The sequence below is a fragment of the Chiloscyllium plagiosum genome, unplaced genomic scaffold, assembly GCF_037043375.1.
Source record: "Chiloscyllium plagiosum isolate Xiang-an unplaced genomic scaffold, Cpla_swu_hap1 HiC_scaffold_2, whole genome shotgun sequence".
NCBI classification, from domain to species: Eukaryota; Metazoa; Chordata; class Chondrichthyes; order Orectolobiformes; family Hemiscylliidae; genus Chiloscyllium; species Chiloscyllium plagiosum.
Genome location: NW_028270140.1, coordinates 156793006 through 156812164, shown reverse-complemented (window position 1 = coordinate 156812164; position 19159 = coordinate 156793006). Strand labels below are relative to the sequence as shown.

Genomic DNA, 19159 nt, shown 5'->3' with positions numbered 1-19159 from the left:
TGACTGCGGCGGCACAGGTTCTGGGGATAGGCCAGACCTGTGCCACGTATAACAATACTGAGAGTACCTCACACCTGATGACCAGGTTCTTACCCGCGATGGAGAGCGACCGTTGCTCCCATCTGCCCAGTTTCTGTCTCACCTTTCTGATCCGCTCCTCCCAGGTCTTGGTGCACGCCCCAGCCCCCCCGAACCAAATACCCAGCACCTTCAGGTGGTCAGTCCTGACGGTGAAGGGGATCGAGGATTGGTCGGCCCAGTTCCCGAAGAGCATGGCCTCGCTCTTGCCTCGGTTTACCTTGGCCCCCGAGGCCCGTTCGAACTGGTCACAGATGCACATGAGTCTGTGCACGGACAGCGGATCCGAGCAGAAAACGGCGACGTCATCCATGTACAGGGAGGCCTTAACCTGCAGGCCCCCGCTGCCAGGAATAGTCACCCCTCTCAGGCTCGCATCCTTCCTGATGGACTCGGCAAATGGCTCTATGCAACACACAAACAAGGCAGGAGAGAGAGGGCAGCCCTGCCTGACTCCAGATCTGACTGGGAAGCTATCTGATTCCCACCCATTGATTGAGACTGCACTGACAATGTTGGTGTAGAGCAGTCTGATCCAATTAGCGATTCCCTCCCCGAAACCCATTTTGGAGAGGACATCCCTCATATATGTATGCGATATCCTGTCAAAGGCTTTCTCCTGGTCCAGGCTGATGAGGCAGGTGTCCACCCCCCTGTCCTGCACGTAGGCGATCGTATCCCTGAGGAGTGCGAGGCTCTCAGCGATCTTCCTGCCCGGTACAGCACAGGTTTGGTCAGGGTGAATCACCGATCCCAGAGCAGACCTGACCCGGTTGGCGATGACCTTTGACAAGATTTTGTAGTCTGTGTTTAACAGTGAGATCGGTCTCCAATTTCTAATTTCTTCCCTCTCCCCCTTCTGCTTGTAGACGAGGGTGATGATGCCTTTCCTCATGGATTCACTCATGGTACCTGCCAGAAGCATACTGACATACACCTCCAGCAGGTCCCGGCCAATCAAGTCCCAAAGAGCGGAATAGAGCTCGACCGGTAAGCCGTCGCTTCCGGGAGTTTTATTCTTTTCGAAGGACTCGAGGGCCTTGGTCAGCTCATCCAGAGATAGCGGCTGGTCCAGCCTCTCTCGTGTTCCGTCGTCTAGGACCTCCGTGATAGAGGACAGGAACGACTGGGAGGCCGCGCTGTCGGTTGGCTTCGAGTCATACAGACTGGCATAGAAGGATTTGCTGATCCTCATGATGTCAGCCTGAGATGACGTTACCGAGCCATCTTCTTCCTTCAGGCTGCTGAGCACGGAGCTCTCTTTGTGCACCTTCTGGAAGAAGAAACGTGAGCACGTCTCGTCCTGCTCCACCGAGCGGACCCTGGACCGGAAGATTATCTTGGAGGCCTCCGAGGCAAAGAGCGAGGCTTGCTGGCCCTTCACCTCCTTGAGGTCCTCCGTGACATCGACCCCCAACGTCTGCAGCAGGAGCAGGTTCTGCATACTTTCCTGGAGCTGGGACAGTTTTCCCCGTCTCTCTCTCGCCTCCTGAACACCTTTGAGGATGAAGAACCTCCTGATGTTCCCTTTTACTGTTTCCCACCAGTCTGCTGGAGACTCAAAGAGGGACTTCACGGTTCTCCAACCTGCGTAATCCCTCTTGAGCTCCTCAATGTTTCCCGGGGTCAACAGCTTGGTGTTCAGTTTCCACGTTCCCTTACCAGCCCGCTGCTCGTCCTGTAGGTGACAGTCGGCCAGCAGGAGGCAGTGGTCAGAGAAGAACACCGGCTTGACGTCGGTGGATCTGACCGAGAACGTTCGGGACACAAACAGGTAATCTATCCTTGAGCGGATAGACCCGTCTGCCCGTGACCATGTATATCTACGCTGCGCTCCGTCTGCAGGGGTGCTGAAGACGTCGTGCAGCTTGGCGTCTTTGACCGTGTCCATCAGGGCTCTGGACGTGGCGTCCAGTTTACTGTCCCCCCCGCCGGATCGTCCTTCTGCATCGATGATACAGTTGAAGTCTCCGGCCAGAATGACCGGCCTGGACGTAGCCAGCAACAGTGGAAGCTGCTGCAGGACGGCCAACCGTTCACTCTTACCCGCTGGGGCGTACACATTAATTAGTCTCACGGGAGCGTTTCTGTATGTAACATCAGCAACGAGGAGGCGCCCGCCCACCACCTCCTTAACCTCGGAGATGGTGAAGTTGCCTCCCCGTAACAGAATACCCAGGCCCGAGGAGCGGTTATCGTTGCCCCCCGACCACACTGACGGCCCATGGGCCCACAAGCTCGACCATCTCCTGTAACTGCTGAGGTGCGGTATCCCACACTCCTGCAGAAACAGGACATCAGCTTTCACGTTGGCCAGGAAGGCCAGAGTTGAAACACATCGCGCAGCAGATTTTATGCTGCGCACATTGATGGTTGCAATTTTAAACCCCATTTTGTTAACAGGTTGTAAGGTTACCCATGTCCGATTGCTGCTGGTCCTGCCCCTCTGGGGTAGCTGTCTGCATCCCCATGCAGTACGCAAACTGCTGGACCCTCGCAGGGCTGAGGTAGCTGTCCAGTTCCTCACTCGGCCCATTTGCCCGCTCCGGTGTCATCGGGCCGAGACCAGGGTCCACGCTGTCTGTTTCTATGTCTGACAGCGGGGCTGTCAGAGGGTCGCTGCTCCCAGTCACCTGGAGCTGTGTGGCGGTGGGACACTCCTGGCTTTCACCTGGTGGGGGGTGGTGGTTTCCCATTTCCTCAGGAGGCTCGTCCCTTGGTTGGCAGTTGCTGCTCTCCTTTCTCCTCGCAGCGCTCTGCCTCTTCTTTTGGTGACGGCTCTCCTTTCTTCCGTCCTCACCCTCTGAAGAGCTGTCCGTATCTTCCACCTGCAGCTGCCTTTTCCCCTTTTTCTGGGAGGTCTTGGTGACCGGGTGGGTTTTCCTCTTCCTGTTTTTCACCACGGTCCATTCCTCTGCCTCCTTCTTTCCCTTCTCCGCCTCCTCCTCCTGTCCTGTTGGAGCTTCGCTCGGCAGCTGTACCTCTCCAGTAGCTGTCATCTGCTCTGCTCCGGCCTGTCCTTCCTGTCGCGTGCCTCCTGACACCATTTCCTTGCCGGTTTGCGGTGCCTTGCCGTCCTTTTGTAGCCCACCTCTGGCCATCTGCGCGTAGGTGGCGGCCCCTCGTCTTGGGCAGGCCCTGTACACGTGGCCCGCCTCCCCGCACAGATTGCAGTTCTTTTCCTCCTTGCAGTCTTTGGTCGGGTGGCCCTCCTTCTTGCAATTGCGACAGATCGTGACCTTGCAGTCCGCCGCCATGTGGCCTGACCTCCCACAGGTTCGGCACACTTTCGGCTGCCCTGCATAAGTCAGGTACCCTCTGCTCCCTCCGATAGCAAAGCTGGAGGGTGGGTGGAGGATATTCCCGCTGGCGTCCACCCTCAGGGTTACCTTGACCTGTCGTTTGCTGGTCCAGATCCCGAAAGGGTCAACCACGTCGGTGCTTTGACCCTCGACCTGCACATATCTTCCCAGGAACGTCAGGACATCAGTTGCTGGCACGTAGGGGTTGTACATGTGGATAGTAACAACCCTGCTCCTCTGTGCAGGAAGCACACACAAGGGGACCGCCGACAAAATGGAGAACAGTGGCTCCCCTTCCTTCTCCTTGAAGACCTTCAGGAGCTGCTCACATTGCTTCACGCTCCTGAAGGTGACATCGAAGTAGCCTGCCCCAGGGAAATCCTGCAGGCAGTACACGTCTGCTGCGGCGAATCCACAGCACTCGAACAACACCTTCTTGACGAACACCGTCCGATCGACTGGTGTCCGCTCCTCCACCTTCTTAACAGACACCCGGACGGTGTTTCGAACCCCCTGCCCAGGGCTGCGCACAGCTGTTGAGGCCATAGCTCTGAGGTTGGCTGGTCCCTGAATTGGTGTTAGGCCGAAGCCAGCATGAAGATCCACCAATAGCAGGTCAGCACAACCAAATGATCCTCCAACGTCCAATCACGATCCAGCGATGATCTCCACTAGCTCTGATGACTCGCAACTCGACCCCTGTCCTGATAAGAACAGACACTTGATCTTAGCCAAAAGGCCGAGAAGCGATAACTACAATACCGCGGACTGCCTCAAGTCCCATTTGTCCTCCATGTTTTCAATCAGCTTGATTCTGTTCAAAGACTTGTAGATCACTGCTGACAGTTTCCCTGTCGCCGTAGTCCTCCCAGGATTTCTAACGAGAGCAGCAGGTCCGTTTACAGCAGTTGCTTTTTTTCCCCTGTCAGTGAACCACTGTCTCATGGTCATGTAGAGATCGTCAGTATCTCACCAATCAAGTGGGTCAGGGCTAAGCTTACGTGACTTCTCACGTGACCAGCACAGCGTTTTTGAGGAGGCGGTAACCAACTGCAGAACTGCACGCATTGAATGATACATTCAGCCTGTCATGTCTGCATCAGCTCTCTGCACGAGCAACTTCCCCAGTCCCACTCGCCCTGCAGCAAATATTCTCTCTTCAGATAAGTATCCGACCCTCCGACCAAAGTCACCATTGAATCTGCCTCCAGCACCCTCTCTCTCAGGCAGTGCACTGCATATTCTCACCACTCGCTGAAGATGCTTGGGCCTAGGACGCTACCTCGATGAAACGTGACACGTAGAGAAGAAAGCAATAGATTCAGCCGAGCCCTCCATGTCTTTGATGTGTGTGGATGTGCCTGCAGTTAGAACATTGCACAGTACAGGCCCTTCGGCCCACGATGTCGTGCCGAGCAGTTTTCTTAATCTAAGATCAACCTAACCTACACACCCCTCAATTTACTGCCGTCCAGCGTGTGCTCGCCGAGCAGTAGCTTAAATGTCCCTGACAGTTTGTGGGAGATTAGAAATGCAGTTAGAGATGTTGTTTTTGCAGATGGGTGACGGGGTGTTGTGGGGGGAGGGGAAGGGGAACATTACACAAACGGTCGCGGGATTCTTGCAGCATACCTAAGGCTAAGATTTTAACGAATATAGAGGTTTTTGTTTAAGAAATAGTTGTAAACTAAGAAATAACTTTAAAGTGTTGTAGCTGACCACAAAAGTAGCAGTAGGGGCATTTCACAATAAGCTTATAGTATGATAAGGGGAACTGGATAAAATAGCAGACAGGCTGTAACAGACAAGGACAAGGACAGCAGGGTAGTCAGATAAGGAAAATTAGAGAAAAACGAGTGAGGTAATCGGCTTATGATAGGATGGGAAAAGGGAGGCGTGATTCCGCAACTTGCAAACTGAATAAGAATGCTTACATGTTTTGTTTTCGCGCGCTTTTGCTAGCCTGATTGCTTGAGCAAAACGCCTGTTCTTGCAAGGCCGTAAAGAATTAAATGTTCTTGTTTCCAAGGCTTTGTCTCAGGCTGAATTGTGAGTGAGTTTTGTTTCTCACAGTTGCCGAAGGGCCTGTTGTTGCGCTGCTCTGTTCGACGTTCTAAAAATCTCAGCTGTTACCAATGTGAAAAATCCCTGCCTCCCCACAAGGCAAATGATTGGAGCAGGTTCGAATTCTGACCGAAAAATCTCACTGTCAGGAAATCTCGGCTCGCTCACCTTTACGAACAGTACCTCTTACAGACTAATCCATCTTGTCTTGGAAAGTGTGAACTCCCATCCCCCAACCCACCTCGTGCAAATGAATAGCACGACGGGGCGGGGATGTGAAGATCAATTTACAGCAAATCAGCCTTTATTGGTTCGGCTCCAAACATTCCAATTCGGTCTGCTTCCTTAGAATTGCAAATCAAGATTCAAGAGTGCTAATTGCAGCGCTAACAGCAAGCTAATGGTTTGATAGTGGCTGTGCAATCAAAAAGCAAGGTCTAAAATGCAAAATAAAGCAAAACACCCAGTAAGCAAAACCTCAGCATCTGTGGGGAAAAAGCAGAATTAACGCTTTTTCGAGTCCAGTGACCCTTCTCCCGAAGGGTGCAGCGAGTTCTGTTTTCGTCTAGACATTACAACCTGCAGCACCACGCGTGGAGTCAGTGATCAACTGCACCTTCACTCTATTGGTAGCCACTGAGCACGTACATCGATGCTTGCATCAGGACGAGACGAAACCTGAACCAAACGGACGGAGGCTCCGAAGCTCTCTGCCACCCTCTCACCTTCAATGCGCACTTGGATCCATCCGGCTGCTCCGCATCAGGAAGCATCAATGGGGCGGCCTCAATCAACAGATGGGAATCAGAAAGCTTCCCCACACAGTCACACAGTACAGAAGAGGCCCTTTGGCCCTCCGAGTCCGCACTGACAAAGCTACTCTAAGTCTGCTCTAGTCCCACTTTCCAGCACTTGGTCCGTAGCCAGGAAAGGTTATGACATTTCCAGTGCTCATCCAAGTAGTTTTTCAAGGTTTTGAGGTTCCCCGCCTCGCTACCCTCCCAAGCAGTGCATTCCAGACCGCCGCCACCCTCTGGGAAACAACTGCTTTCTGTCATGACCGCAAGACCACGGAAGGTCTGACGGCCCATAAGACGTAGGAGCAGAATCGGGCCATTCGGCCCACGCTCCGCCATTCGGTCGTGGCTCACAGGTTTCTCAACCCCGATTCTCCTGCCCTCTCCCCACAACCCTTGATCCCCTTATAATCAAGAACCTCTCTATCTCTGTCTTAAATGCAACCTCATCTCAGCCTGAAGGGACGACCCTTCACCCTGAGGCTGTACTTCCAGGTCCTCGTCTCGCCTACTAGTGGGATCATCGGGTTCAATTCCCGCCTCAGGCGACTGACTGTGTGGAGTTTGCACGTTCTCCCCGTGCCTGCGTGGGTTTCCTCCGGGTGCTCCGGTTTCCTCCCACAGTCCAAAGATGTGCAGGTCAGGTGAATTGGCCATGCTAAATTGCCCGTAGTGTTAGGTAAGGGGCAAATGTAGGGGTATGGGTGGGTTGCGCTTCGGCGGGTCGGTGTGGACTTGTTGGGTCGAAGGGCCTGTTTCCACACTGTAATGTAATGTAATCTAATCTAATCTTCTTCACATCCACTCTGACCAGGCCTCCCAGTAGCCTGTAAGGTTCAGTCAGATCCCGCCTTACCTTTCGAAACACCATCGGGTATAGACCCAGAGACCTCGTGTGACAAACCCTTCAGCCCCAGGGGGAACACGCTTGTAAACCTTCTCTAGACTCCCTCCAACACCAGCGCATCCCTTCCTTTGGTACAGGGCACAAAACTGTTCCCGATATTCCACCTGTGGTCAGACCAGAGTCTGATGCAGCCTCAGCAGCACGTCTCTGCTCCTTTTTTCTCGCCCGCTTGAAATGAATGCCGACACTGCATTTGCCTTCCGAACCATCGGATGAACCTGCATGTTAATCATGAAACAACCTGGAACTAAGACTCCCAAGACCCTCAGCGCTTCAGATTTGCAAAGCCTTTCCCTCGTTCAGAAAATCGTCTACCCGATTGTTCTTGCTACCAAAGTGCAAAACCGCACACTTGGTCACTTCTTTCCCCACTCGCCCTTCATCTCCACGCCCTTCTGCAGCCTGCCCGTTTCCTCAAAACTACCTGTCCCTCTCGCTATCTTTGTGCCATCTGCAAACTCAGCAAAAATGCCCGCCGTGGCCCTCATTATCGTCGACACCCCAATAAGGTCCCTGTCACAGCCCCGTCTACAAGGTATTTGCAGAAATTCACCAAAGTTATACACGTGGCCGGAGACTTTGGCACGTCGGGTCGATAACACAGGGCCCAGCGAGCCTGTGCCGATTCCTACTCCTTGTTTGGCCGTGCTACTTGTTGCCCAGACGTGGTTTCAGTCCCGCCGTTCCGCCTCCCGTTCACGTGTCTAACAAGGTGAGCCTTAAACATAGAACATAGAAGAATTCAGCGCAGTACAGGCCCTTCGGCCCTCGATGTTGCGCCGATCCAAGCCCACCTAACCTACACTAGCCCACTATCCTCCATATGCCTATCCAATGCCTGCTTAAATGCCCATAATGAGGGAGAGTCCACCACTGCTACTGGCAGGGCATTCCATGAACTCACGACTCGCTGAGTAAAGAACCTACCCCTAACATCTGTCCTATACCTACCCCCCCTTAATTTAAAGCTATGCCCCCTTGGAAAAAGATTCTCACTGTCGACCCTATCTAAACCCCTAATCATCTTGTACACCTCTATCAAGTCACCCCTAAACCTTCTTTTCTCCAATGAAAACAACCCCAAGTGCCTCAGCCTTTCCTCATATGATCTTTCTACCATACCAGGCAACATCCTGGTAAACCTCCTCTGCACCCGTTCCAGTGCCTCCACATCCTTCCTATAGTATGGCGACCAAAACTGCACACAATACTCCAGATGCGGACGCACCAGAGTCTTATACAACTGCAACATGACCTCAGTACTCCGGAACTCAATTCCTCTACCAATAAAAGCCAGTACGCCATATGCCTTCTTCACCGCACTATTTACCTGGGTGGCAACTTTCAAAGATCTGTGTACATGGACACCAAGATCCCTCTGCTCATCCACACTACCAAGTATCCGTCCATTAGCCCAGTACCCCATCTTTTTATTACTCTTACCAAAGTGAATCACCTCACACTTAGCTACATTGAACGCCATTTGCCACCTTTCTGCCCAGTTCTGCAGCTTATCTATATCCCGCTGTAACCTGCCACATCCTTCCTCACTGTCTACAACTCCTCCGACTTTCGTATCATCCGCAAACTTGCTCACCCAACCTTCTAACCCCTCCTCCAGGTCATTTATAAAAATGACAAACAGCAATGGTCCCAAAACAGATCCTTGCGGAACACCGCTAGTGACGGCACTCCAAGATGAACCTTTGCCATCAACTACTACCCTCTGTCTTCTTCCAGCCAGCCAACTCCTAATCCAAACCTCCAACTCACCCTCAATGCCATACCTCCGTGTTTTTTGCAGTAGTCCACCATGAGGAACCTTATCAAACGCCTTACTAAAATCCATATACACCACATCTACCGCTTTCCCCTCGTTCACCTCCTTAGTCACCTTCTCAAAGAATTCAATAAGGTTTGTGAGGCACGACCTGCCCTTCACAAAACCATGCTGACTATCCTTGATCACATTATTCCTATCCAGATGTTCATAAATCCTATCCCTTAGAATTCTCTCTAAGATTTTGCCCACAACAGAAGTGAGACTCACCAGCCAATAGTTACTAGGGTTATCCCTACTCCCCTTCTTGAACAAGGGAACCACATTTGCTAGCCTCCAATCTTCTGGCACTACTCCTGTAGACAACGAGGACATAAAAATCAAGGCCAATGGCTCTGCAATCTCCTCCCTTGCTTCCCGGAGAATCCTAGGATAAATGCCATCAGGCCCAGGGGACTTATCTATTTTCACCCTTTCCAGAATTTCCAACACCTCTTCTCTACATACCTCAAAGCCATCCATTCTACTTAATTGTGACTCAGTACTCACATTGACAACAATGTCCTGTTCCTGATTGAATACTGACGAAAAGTATTCATTCAATGTCTCCCCAATCTCTTCAGCCTCCACACGCAACTTCCCACGACTATCCTTGACTGGACCTATTCCTACCCTAGTCATTCTTTTATTCCTGACATACCTAAAGAAAGCCTTAGGGTTTTCCCTAATCCTACCAACTAAGGCCCTTTCATGTCCCCTCCTTGCTGCTCTTAGCTCTCTCTTCAGGTCCTTCCTGGCTACCGTATAACTCTCAATCGCCCCAATTGAACCTTCACGCCTCATCTTTACATAGGCCGCCCTCTTCCATTTAACAAGGGATTCCAATTCCTTATTAAACCACGGCTCCCTCACACGACCCTTTCCTCCCTGCCTGACGGGTACATACTTATCAAGGACACTCAATAGTTGCTCCTTGAACAAGCTCCACATATCAGTTACGCCCTTGTCTTGAAGCTTACTTTTCCAAGCCACACATCCTAAGTCATGCCTCACCGCATCATAATTTCCCTGCCCCCAGCTATAACTCTTGCCCTGTAGTGCACACTTATCCCTCTCCATCGCGAGAGTAAAAGTCACCGAATTGTGGTCACTGTCCCCAAAGTGCTCACCTACCTCTAATTCTAACACCTGGCCTGGTTCGTTACCCAGAACCAAATCCAGTATGGCCTCACCTCTTGTTGGCCTATCTACATATTGTGTCAGGAAACCCTCCTGCACACATTGGACAAACACTGACCCATCTAACGAACTTGAGCTATAGCTTTCCCAATCAATATCAGGAAAGTTAAAGTCCCCCATAACAACCACCCTATTACTTTCACTCTTCTCTTGAATCATCCTCGCAATCCTTTCTTCTACGTTTCTAGGACTATTAGGAGGCCTGTAAAAAATTACTAACAGGGTGAGCTCACCTTTCCTATTCCTAACCTCAGCCCAAACTACCTCAGACGGCGAGTCTTCATCCATCGTCCTTTCCACAGCTGTAATACTATCTTTGACAAGCAATGCCACACCTCCCCCTCTTTTACCCCCACCTCTGACCCTACTAAAACATTTAAACCCTGGAACCTGCAACAGCCAATCCTGTCCCTGTTCTACCCATGTCTCCGTAATAGCCACAACATCGAAGTCCCAGGTACCAACCCACGCTGCAAGTTCCTAATGTACCAACCCACGTTCCTAATGTGCCTGCTTCCAGCGCTTCGACTGGCAACGCGTTCCAGGCACCCACCATCCTCTGTGTGAAAACCTTTCCCCGCACTTTTCCCTTCTCACTTTCCCCCTCTCACCGTGAACCTGTACCCACTGACTCGCCACCCCACCCTTTCGATGCCTCTCAGTATGCTGTCGACCACTATCAGGTCGCCCCTCAGCTTCCGTCTTTGCAGTGACGACAATCCAAGTTTATTCAATCTCTCCTCACAGCAGAAGCGCTCCAGGGCAGGCAACGTGCTGGTAAACCTTCTCTGCACCCTCTCCAAAGCATCCACGTCCTTCTGGTAGTGTGCCGAACAGCATTGCGCGCGATATCCCAATTGTAGCCTAACTGGAGTTTTGTACAGCTCTTTGTACAGATCATTTATTTACACGTCACAAACAACAAAGGTCCTAGCACTGAGCCCTGCGGGACGCCACTAGTTACTGATCTCCTTTCCGAAAAATGCGCCCCGAGTCGGTTTTGTATCCAGCTAGCCGACTCACCTCAGATCCCACGAGACTCTACCTTTTGTAGCAGCCTGCCGTAAGATGTGAAGCGATCCAGAAGAGATTACTGACGCAAAGGTGACTACACTTAAATGAAAGTGCTGGGAATGGCAACCGTGATGGAACTCGCAGCCAAGGAAGGTCAACACCTCACAAAATGGTGGCTGAGAGTTCACAAAATGGTGGCCCAGGGACAAGCACCAACGCAGACACAAAACTGCCACTGCTGTGGAAACACATGTCAGGCAGCAGCAAATTGCTGCTGGAAAGAAGCTGTGTGCAGAAACTGCAGCATTAAAAAAGAATATATTAAGTGGGTGCGCTCGGGGGAGAAAGTACCAATAACCTGCAGCGAAAGTACAGGAAGAAATCCTAAATGGTACAAAAAGGGCAAGAAGACAAAAGCCCAGGCGCACAAACCAATGAGGTGTTGTTGTTACAGATACTGGCGATAGCTGCCGACGCCCCGGTCGCTCCCTTACTGAACGGCAAACCGGTAAGAATGGAGGTGGACACCGGTTTCATTGATACGGCTGAGTCACGTTGCGCTGCAACCTTCAGAAACTGAGCGAGGAACACACACAGGTGCTTTCACGGTGGGAACGTTCAGTTATACGGTCAGTCTGAAGACACAGCCTGCGCGTCAACAAAGGAAATCTTAGAGCTTTATGGGCAAGAATGTGGTTGGACAGAATCAAACTCAACTGGGCCGAAGGCAATCACTTGTCAAGATTCTGAGAGTGACTGATCAAGAATTCTAAAGAAGCACGCTATTGTTTTCAATGGGATAGAGAAGCAGGACGCCGGGAGCCTTTGATAAGGTTCCACGTGGTAGGCTGTTGGAGAAAATGCAGAGGCATGGAACTGAGGGTGATTTAGCAGCTTGGCTTAGAAACTGGCTTTCTGAAAGAAGGCAGCGGGTGGTGGTTGATGGAAAATATTCAGCCTGGAGTCCGGTTACTAGTGGTGTGCCACAAGGGTCTGTTTTGGGACCACTGCTGTTTGTCATTTTTATAAATGACTTAGATGCAGGCATAACATAGGTGGATGGATTAGTAAATTTGCAGACGACGCTAAAGTCGGTGGAGTGGTGGTCAGTGTGGAAGAATGTTACAGGTTGCAGGGGGACTTGGATAAACTGCAGAATTGGGCTGAGAGGTGGCAAATGGAGTTCAATGCAGCTAAATGTGAGGTGATGCACTTTGGGAAGAATAACAGGAAGGCAGAGTACTGGGTCGATGGAAAGATTCTTGGTAGTGTGGATGTGCAGAGGGATCTTGGAGTCCCATGTACATAGATCCCTGAAAGTTGCCACCCAAGTGGATAGTGCTGTTAAGAAGGCTGTTAGGTTTCATTCGTAGAGGGATTGAGTGCCGGAGCCGCAATATCATGCTGCAACAGTTCACCTGCTGGTGTGTGCTAGGCGGTTTCCTTTCCCTTTGCTCAACGACCTATTTGCTGAACTAGCCGGAGGTCAGCTTTTCAGTAAAACTGAGCCCGGTAAACCCTACCTCCAGATGAGTGTAGATCCTGAGTTTAAATGAATGAGACACAATCTTATTGAAACATATTGGATTCTTACGTGGCTCGACAGGGTAAATGCTGAGAGGACATTTTCCCTCATGGGAGTGTCTAGAACTGAACAGAATAAAGAGGCACCAATTTAAGAGTGAGATCAGGAGAAACGTCTTCTCTCAGAGGGTTGTGAGTCTTTGGAATTTGTTGTCACAGACAGCTGGCACACGCTGCTTGTGTGAGACTGACTTTGCTGCCTCAGCCAGAACTGGCAGCATTCTAAGTGCAAAAGAAGGCAAGGGGGTGTTGTGCCAGTCCCTGCGTACACAGCCCAGGTGCCGGATAATCTGCAGTGCTCCTACCTGCCTTATTATCTTTCCAGGCCAGTTCCGGTCAGCAAACATTGGTTTGTTTGTTCTACGTTTTCTCACGTGCTGTTGTCGAGTTAGTGCTGTCTCTTTGCTTTTCCCAGTGAGAATTGACTCTCTGAGTAACCTGCCTCTGACTCAGTCATTCGTGATAGCACACACGATTCTGTCGCGGCTCCGTGAATCGGAAAATGGCTGAAACTCACAGTCCTTTGCCTCGTTTTTCCGGTCAGTCACATACGTACCTATCGATTCCGCCTGCCCTTGCAGTCTGATGAAAAGCATGTGCCTTAAATACGTCCCGATGATTTTTGTCCTAGCTCACAGTGTTCTCGAAATCTCTCTTTCAAGTCATCAAAATCAAAACGACTGAACCCCGAGATAGCTTCATCCCCAGCAGCATGCAGCAACGTAGCACAGTTGACCTTCTCTTGTTTTTCTGAAATGTCGCTCGCGAGTATGAAAAGCTGGTGGGCAGCTACGGTTGCTGCGACTCCCAAATTCTGACACCATGTGGTGTGATCGGGGCCCGGCGTTGGCGGGAAGGTGCAGCACGCAGCAGGGGTCCGAGGGGATGACATTGAGAGCAAGTGTCAAGGTGCGCAAGAGACAGAGATGGCGAGAGAAGGATAGGGAGCGGGAGCTGAGCAGCCACCTTAGAACAGACGAGTTTGAATCGACTCACGCCCGGTTGGATGTGAGGTGTGAGAAATGAAGCACTTGGTACTCAAACCCATCCAGCAGACACAAAGCACCGAAAGCCTGAGTTATAAACATGAAGCTGTTTTTAGATTTATAGATGAGGGGTGCACCGTTCCCGGAGGTACTGCAATACCAGGTCGATGCGTGGAGTGGACGGAGCAAGCCCCTATTCCATCTCCCTGCTCCAAAAATCAATTTAATATATGGTCCCCAGATAAGGGACGTATCAGATATTAAACTGATAAGAACAGATTTTTTTTTTTTTTTTTTTCCAAAAATATACTTTATTCATATATATTTAATCTATACAATTGGACATGTCATCATTCTGTGAACATTCCATTTCTTTACGTATCGAAACAGGGTAATCATTCATATTCACAGGTTAGTGCGATTACATTGAGCTCAGACGCCAGCGGAGCCCAAATGACTGTGTGGGCCCCCTGTTCTTCATTAGGCAGGCAGATGTTAGACGGTGGTCTTTCCCCACCGCGCCTTGGCGGCAGCTGCCCCAAGCTTCATCGCGTCCCTCAACACGTAGTCCTGGACCATGGAATGTGCCAGTCTGCAACACTCAGTCGGGGTCAACTCCTTCAGCTGGAAGATCAACAGGTTTCGGACCACCCAGAGAGCGTCCTTCACCGAGTTGATGATCCTCCAGGCGCAGTTGATGTTCGTCTCGGTGTGCGTCCCGGGGAACAGGCCGTAGAGCACGGAGTCCCGCGTCACGGCGCTGCTCGGGACGAACCTCGACAAACACCACTGCATTTCTCTCCAGACTTCCTCTGCATAGGCACATTCCAGAAGGAGGTGTGTGACAGTCTCGTCCCCCCCGCAGCCGCTTCGAGGGCAGCGTGCGGTGCGGCAGAGAGTCCGGGCGTGCATAAATGATCTCACAGGCAGAGCCCTTCTCACCACCAGCCAAGCCATGTCTTGGTGCTTGTTGGAAAGTTCTGGCGATGAGGCATTCTGCCAAATGGCTTTGACAGTCTGCTCAGGGAACCGCTCGACAGGATCCGCCCTCTCCTTTTCCCGAAGGGTCTCAAGGACACTACGTGCTGACCACTTCCTGATGGACTTGTGGTCAAAGGTGTTTTTCTTGATAAATTTCTCCACGAAGGACAGGTGATACGGAACGGTCCAACTACTCGGAGCGTTCCGCGGCAGCGAGGCCAGGCCCATCCTTCGCAACACCGGGGACAGGTAGAACCTCAGTACGTAGTGACACTTGGTGTTTGCGTACCGGGGATCCACGCACAGCTTGATGCAGCCACACACAAAGGTGGCCATCAGGGTGAGGGTGGCATTGGGTGTGTTTTTTCCCCCATTGCACCGGTCTTTGTACATTACATCTCTTCGGACCCGGTCCATCTTTGATCTCCACACGAAGTGGAAGATGGCCCGGGTGACTGCGGCGGCACAGGTTCTGGGGATAGGCCAGACCTGTGCCACGTATAACAATACTGAGAGTACCTCACACCTGATGACCAGGTTCTTACCCGCGATGGAGAGCGACCGTTGCTCCCATCTGCCCAGTTTCTGTCTCACCTTTCTGATCCGCTCCTCCCAGGTCTTGGTGCACGCCCCAGCCCCCCCGAACCAAATACCCAGCACCTTCAGGTGGTCAGTCCTGACGGTGAAGGGGATCGAGGATTGGTCGGCCCAGTTCCCGAAGAGCATGGCCTCGCTCTTGCCTCGGTTTACCTTGGCCCCCGAGGCCCGTTCGAACTGGTCACAGATGCACATGAGTCTGTGCACGGACAGCGGATCCGAGCAGAAAACGGCGACGTCATCCATGTACAGGGAGGCCTTAACCTGCAGGCCCCCGCTGCCAGGAATAGTCACCCCTCTCAGGCTCGCATCCTTCCTGATGGACTCGGCAAATGGCTCTATGCAACACACAAACAAGGCAGGAGAGAGAGGGCAGCCCTGCCTGACTCCAGATCTGACTGGGAAGCTATCTGATTCCCACCCATTGATTGAGACTGCACTGACAATGTTGGTGTAGAGCAGTCTGATCCAATTAGCGATTCCCTCCCCGAAACCCATTTTGGAGAGGACATCCCTCATATATGTATGCGATATCCTGTCAAAGGCTTTCTCCTGGTCCAGGCTGATGAGGCAGGTGTCCACCCCCCTGTCCTGCACGTAGGCGATCGTATCCCTGAGGAGTGCGAGGCTCTCAGCGATCTTCCTGCCCGGTACAGCACAGGTTTGGTCAGGGTGAATCACCGATCCCAGAGCAGACCTGACCCGGTTGGCGATGACCTTTGACAAGATTTTGTAGTCTGTGTTTAACAGTGAGATCGGTCTCCAATTTCTAATTTCTTCCCTCTCCCCCTTCTGCTTGTAGACGAGGGTGATGATGCCTTTCCTCATGGATTCACTCATGGTACCTGCCAGAAGCATACTGACATACACCTCCAGCAGGTCCCGGCCAATCAAGTCCCAAAGAGCGGAATAGAGCTCGACCGGTAAGCCGTCGCTTCCGGGAGTTTTATTCTTTTCGAAGGACTCGAGGGCCTTGGTCAGCTCATCCAGAGATAGCGGCTGGTCCAGCCTCTCTCGTGTTCCGTCGTCTAGGACCTCCGTGATAGAGGACAGGAACGACTGGGAGGCCGCGCTGTCGGTTGGCTTCGAGTCATACAGACTGGCATAGAAGGATTTGCTGATCCTCATGATGTCAGCCTGAGATGACGTTACCGAGCCATCTTCTTCCTTCAGGCTGCTGAGCACGGAGCTCTCTTTGTGCACCTTCTGGAAGAAGAAACGTGAGCACGTCTCGTCCTGCTCCACCGAGCGGACCCTGGACCGGAAGATTATCTTGGAGGCCTCCGAGGCAAAGAGCGAGGCTTGCTGGCCCTTCACCTCCTTGAGGTCCTCCGTGACATCGACCCCCAACGTCTGCAGCAGGAGCAGGTTCTGCATACTTTCCTGGAGCTGGGACAGTTTTCCCCGTCTCTCTCTCGCCTCCTGAACACCTTTGAGGATGAAGAACCTCCTGATGTTCCCTTTTACTGTTTCCCACCAGTCTGCTGGAGACTCAAAGAGGGACTTCACGGTTCTCCAACCTGCGTAATCCCTCTTGAGCTCCTCAATGTTTCCCGGGGTCAACAGCTTGGTGTTCAGTTTCCACGTTCCCTTACCAGCCCGCTGCTCGTCCTGTAGGTGACAGTCGGCCAGCAGGAGGCAGTGGTCAGAGAAGAACACCGGCTTGACGTCGGTGGATCTGACCGAGAACGTTCGGGACACAAACAGGTAATCTATCCTTGAGCGGATAGACCCGTCTGCCCGTGACCATGTATATCTACGCTGCGCTCCGTCTGCAGGGGTGCTGAAGACGTCGTGCAGCTTGGCGTCTTTGACCGTGTCCATCAGGGCTCTGGACGTGGCGTCCAGTTTACTGTCCCCCCCGCCGGATCGTCCTTCTGCATCGATGATACAGTTGAAGTCTCCGGCCAGAATGACCGGCCTGGACGTAGCCAGCAACAGTGGAAGCTGCTGCAGGACGGCCAACCGTTCACTCTTACCCGCTGGGGCGTACACATTAATTAGTCTCACGGGAGCGTTTCTGTATGTAACATCAGCAACGAGGAGGCGCCCGCCCACCACCTCCTTAACCTCGGAGATGGTGAAGTTGCCTCCCCGTAACAGAATACCCAGGCCCGAGGAGCGGTTATCGTTGCCCCCCGACCACACTGACGGCCCATGGGCCCACAAGCTCGACCATCTCCTGTAACTGCTGAGGTGCGGTATCCCACACTCCTGCAGAAACAGGACATCAGCTTTCACGTTGGCCAGGAAGGCCAGAGTTGAAACACATCGCGCAGCAGATTTTATGCTGCGCACATTGATGGTTGCAATTTTAAACCCCATTTTGTTAACAGGTTGTAAGGTTACCCATGTCCGATTGCTGCTGGTCCTGCCCCTCTGGGGTAGCTGTCTGCATCCCCATGCAGTACGCAAACTGCTGGACCCTCGCAGGGCTGAGGTAGCTGTCCAGTTCCTCACTCGGCCCATTTGCCCGCTCCGGTGTCATCGGGCCGAGACCAGGGTCCACGCTGTCTGTTTCTATGTCTGACAGCGGGGCTGTCAGAGGGTCGCTGCTCCCAGTCACCTGGAGCTGTGTGGCGGTGGGACACTCCTGGCTTTCACCTGGTGGGGGGTGGTGGTTTCCCATTTCCTCAGGAGGCTCGTCCCTTGGTTGGCAGTTGCTGCTCTCCTTTCTCCTCGCAGCGCTCTGCCTCTTCTTTTGGTGACGGCTCTCCTTTCTTCCGTCCTCACCCTCTGAAGAGCTGTCCGTATCTTCCACCTGCAGCTGCCTTTTCCCCTTTTTCTGGGAGGTCTTGGTGACCGGGTGGGTTTTCCTCTTCCTGTTTTTCACCACGGTCCATTCCTCTGCCTCCTTCTTTCCCTTCTCCGCCTCCTCCTCCTGTCCTGTTGGAGCTTCGCTCGGCAGCTGTACCTCTCCAGTAGCTGTCATCTGCTCTGCTCCGGCCTGTCCTTCCTGTCGCGTGCCTCCTGACACCATTTCCTTGCCGGTTTGCGGTGCCTTGCCGTCCTTTTGTAGCCCACCTCTGGCCATCTGCGCGTAGGTGGCGGCCCCTCGTCTTGGGCAGGCCCTGTACACGTGGCCCGCCTCCCCGCACAGATTGCAGTTCTTTTCCTCCTTGCAGTCTTTGGTCGGGTGGCCCTCCTTCTTGCAATTGCGACAGATCGTGACCTTGCAGTCCGCCGCCATGTGGCCTGACCTCCCACAGGTTCGGCACACTTTCGGCTGCCCTGCATAAGTCAGGTACCCTCTGCTCCCTCCGATAGCAAAGCTGGAGGGTGGGTGGAGGATATTCCCGCTGGCGTCCACCCTCAGGGTTACCTTGACCTGTCGTTTGCTGGTCCAGATCCCGAAAGGGTCAACCACGTCGGTGCTTTGACCCTCGACCTGCACATATCTTCCCAGGAACGTCAGGACATCAGTTGCTGGCACGTAGGGGTTGTACATGTGGATAGTAACAACCCTGCTCCTCTGTGCAGGAAGCACACACAAGGGGACCGCCGACAAAATGGAGAACAGTGGCTCCCCTTCCTTCTCCTTGAAGACCTTCAGGAGCTGCTCACATTGCTTCACGCTCCTGAAGGTGACATCGAAGTAGCCTGCCCCAGGGAAATCCTGCAGGCAGTACACGTCTGCTGCGGCGAATCCACAGCACTCGAACAACACCTTCTTGACGAACACCGTCCGATCGACTGGTGTCCGCTCCTCCACCTTCTTAACAGACACCCGGACGGTGTTTCGAACCCCCTGCCCAGGGCTGCGCACAGCTGTTGAGGCCATAGCTCTGAGGTTGGCTGGTCCCTGAATTGGTGTTAGGCCGAAGCCAGCA

The 19159-nt window shown here is 52.6% G+C and overlaps 1 non-coding gene across 1 annotated transcript; it reads right to left on the bottom strand.

Moving 5' to 3' along the window:
• Positions 1 to 13877: 13877 nt before the first annotated feature.
• Positions 13878 to 14059, bottom strand: LOC148152035 (U2 spliceosomal RNA). Its single transcript, XR_015751702.1, has one exon. It is a non-coding gene; the product is annotated as a U2 spliceosomal RNA (small nuclear RNA).
• Between the last annotated feature and the right edge of the window lie 5100 nt (positions 14060 to 19159).